The following is a 4,057-nucleotide window of genomic DNA, read 5'->3' as shown; positions in this document are numbered from 1 at the left end:
GGGATTTTTTTTTCTCCACTAAGCACCCCCCCCCCCCGTGGTGCAGATCATGCTTCTTATCTAACATTCCTCTTCCTGTGACAAATTACCTTGTAAGAAACCCAATAAAAGTAAAATCGATAAAATTGCTGATTTGGATGTCGGGTGACTGTTTCATAGTGCACAGATGTATTTATTCCAAACATCATTCAATGTGAAAATGAAATTAGCTGGATTATGAAGGCAGTTGCTGTTTGATTAATGTACAGTATGAATATACGCTGTTTTTTTTCTTTACAGCATCTCATAAAAAAACTAAAAAACATTGCATGTCTGTGTGATCCACCCGTGCCATTCCATCACTCTCTGATTCATCTTTGTTCACAACTGTGTGTATGTATGTGCACATGCATGCGTGCGTGCGTGTGTGTGTGTGTGTGTGTGTGTGTGTGTGGTGTGTGTGTGTGTGTGTGTGTGTGCTTTGAAGGCTCGGAAGGACTATTGAAAGCCAGAGAAATGAGAAGGTGAGAGGGAGTTAGTGAGGTCTCCATCTCCTATTGCTGTCTTAGCGGGTGTCAATGCTTACCCCAGAGATTTGGCCAACGCAGTTTCGGGTTTTTGCATGCACAGTGACCCTGGGCTGGACTGTCCCCTTTGGGCCTGCAAGCCAGCACGGCGCATTTTAATGATGTTAAGTGCAAGGTTCTTTGCCTTTTTTTTCCTTCTGTTTTCTGTTTCTGTTTCTGTTTGTATGATTTGTGGGGGACCATTGATATTGTGTTAATTGACCCGACCATAATGTGACATCAAAATAATGAATCCACTCCTAATGAATGCACAATCAATTTTCAAACCCTCGATTAATATAGCCAGACTGTGCAAAAAGGTACCATGTGTACATATTTTGCTTTTTGTTGTTTTGGAAGCAGTATAATTAAGTCATGTACATATATTAGCATAGAAAATAAGGGAACATGAAAAAGGACTGGCCATCTAGCTCCTTGGTTACCTCAATAGTCGGCATAGCAACCAATAAACCAGGGCTAGCTGTGATGTATGGGAATTATCAGCCAAGTTTCAGTATGTCTTCGATCCATCAAGATGCTGTTTTGAAATTACCCAGCATGTGCTGTGAAAGAATAAGAATATAAAGAATAGAAGAGTAGAATAGACGATCAGTTAGTCTGATAAGAGAAGAGAAGAGAAGAGAAGAGAAGAGAAGAGAAGAGAAGAGAAAGAGAAGAGAAGAGAAGAGAAGAGAAGAGAAGAGAAGAGAAGAGAAGAGAAGAGAAGAGAAGAGAAGAGAAGAGAAGAGAAGAGAAGAAAAATACTCAGGAAATCAGGGAAGGACCTTTGTCATTTCACCTCATGTACTTGCACCACATGAAGTGAAATGAAATGCCTTTCCCCAGCCCACAGCAGCGCAACATACAGACAAAAACCCATTCAAGAACTACAAGAAACACACATATTCAAACTAACACACATATCCAAAAAAAAAAAAAGATCACCATCCAAGGGAACAAACGCCAGCCAGGAAGATTGTCGGAACATGGACTAGCAGTTAGCTTAGCCTGCCCCACTTCCTCGTCCTGTCAGACCACCCTCGGTGTTACCTCCTCGGGTGCAGCTCCGGGCAAAGGCCACAGTCCCCTGAGCCCACAGCGCAGCAGGACCAAGCTCTCGAAGCCGATCCAGCGCCAGCTCTCCCAGCCAACAAAAGAAGACAAATGTTTAGATGCAGACAGACACTGCATCGACGGTACTGGGTGAGGCCGCCACAAATGTGCATTCGCACCGCCATCTTCCCACACCAGTACTGGCTGAGGCTGCTGCGAATGTTAATTCACGCCGCCATCTCCCCACGCCGGAAGCGGATAAGACAAGATAAGATAAAAATAAGATAAGTATTAGCCCTATTAACCCTAAACATGCATCTTTTTTCCCCTTTCTCCCCGATTATGCTTGGCCAATTACCCAACTCTTCTGCGCCGTCCCAGTCGCTGCTCCACCCCCTCTACTGGATCCGGGGGAGGGCTGCAGACTACCACATACCTCCTCCGATACATGTGGAGTCGCCAGCCGCTTCTTTTCACCTGACAGTGAGGAGTTTCACCAGGGGGGACGTAGTGCATGGGAGGATCATGCTATTCCTCCCAGTTTCCCCCTCCCCCCTGAGCAGGCGCCCTGACTTACCAGAGGAGGCGCTAGTGCAGCGACCAGGACACATACCCACATCTAGCTTTCCCACATGCAGGACATGTCCAATTGTGTCTGTAAGGATGCCCGACCAAGCTGGAGGTAAACATGGGGATTCAGACCGGCGATCCCCCATGTTGGTAGGCAACAGAAATAGACCGCCATGCCACCTGGATTACCCACATGCAGCGAGAACAGGTGTACCCACACCATCTTTTTGATGGTGAGAGGAAACCAGAGCACCCGGAGGAAACCCAAACAGACACATGGAGATCATGCAAACTCCATACAGAAAGGACCTGGGATGGCTTGGAGTTTTGAACCCAGCACTTTCTTGCTGTTAAGCAACAGTGCTAACCATTGGGCCCACCGTGCCGCCCAGTATTTAAGCAGCAATGTTTGTGTTTCCCTACTCTCTACAAATCAATGTTTTCTGTGAATATGGTATGAATGTGGTAAAATGAATATTTAGGTCAGTTTAAACCCAGAGAGTTGAATCAGTTCATCTGGGACACATGGGTAAGTGTGGTTATCCTAACTGGGCGTTTGTCAAAGCCAGGAAGATGCCCAAACAGTGCACCAGCCAATTGGAGAGAGAAGGACAAAACCACCGTCTAAGCAAAAACCAGTGGTGATTCCAAATATGGCAAGAGTGTCAGAACAATTGAAAACACAACTGCACCAGAAATTGGTCCACCCCAAGGATTGGGTCCCCCAACACAAAACAGAGCAATATAGTTTACACTGTTAAGTGCTGGGAAGATTGCTGTGGACTTGTTACAACACAGAAGACCTAACACGTCACGCCAGGACTCCACAGTCTACATCCATCTACAGGCCAGTGGCCACTCTTTCAAAGATGAGGATGTGCAAATCCTTGATTGGGAGGAATGCTGGTTTGAATGGGGAGTCAAAGAGGCCATCTATGTGACACGGGGAACGACCACCCCTGAACCAAGGGGGAGGGCTTAAGAGTACCTCTGTCACCATCTTACAATGCTGTGATTGCAACCATTCCAAAATCCTCTGTGAATAGTACACATGGCCATTGTGTTCACAGCAATTTGCACATGAAACCGATTGCCAGTTCCAATCGTTATTTAACGGTTCTGTTTATAAGGTTGGGGATACCTGCAGTCAGCCGAGGACTGACAAAGTCACCTAGATGAGTGATGAAATGTTTTCTCCTTTTAAACTTTGTGTCCAGATGAGCTGATTCAACTTTCTGGGATTTCTATACTTGGGTTATTGAGCATGCATAAAGACATAAGCCAGTTTAACTATTTAGGCGAACAGCAAATGCCGACAATCTGTATAGATTTACCCAGACCATGATGACCGTTATCAGAGTCTGGGATCAGGTTATCAGACTTTGTATCATTGGATAACTAACATTAGAGTTTACAAGAATTCATAATTTACGTTGCTTTGACATTCTCGACACCAAGCAAGTACTGCGCCATTAACTGCAAATTCAGTTTCCACGATAGTGGCTATAATTGCATTTCAAAAGACATTTGAAACTCATAAAAACTTATGAATCGGTTTTGCAGTACAACAGACTGTGAGCGTGCAAAAACATTACTCTTAAAATTACATATCCCCTAAAGCACCCCACACTCCTGCATCTTAGTTGCCATGTAGTGTATGACCTGGTCCGTGTCATTACCCACCGTGTGAATGACAGTTGGGCCAAACTGACAAACCTCCAGCAGCGGGAACAGCAGGAATGTGTTCCCGCTGCTGGAGTCAATCTACGGCCGTGTTGTTGCACGGCCGTAGATTGACTCGGATCGACTGGGTATTGCATCATGATCTGTAAACCAAAAACGAGTGAAAAGCCGTGAGAAATATTCATCTGTGAAGTTTGACAAGGGAA

Source organism: Lampris incognitus, chromosome 5 (assembly GCF_029633865.1).
Source record: "Lampris incognitus isolate fLamInc1 chromosome 5, fLamInc1.hap2, whole genome shotgun sequence".
Lineage (NCBI taxonomy): Eukaryota > Metazoa > Chordata > Actinopteri > Lampriformes > Lampridae > Lampris > Lampris incognitus.
The sequence above is the reverse complement of the archived record's forward strand: the minus strand, read 5'-3'. Positions refer to the sequence as shown.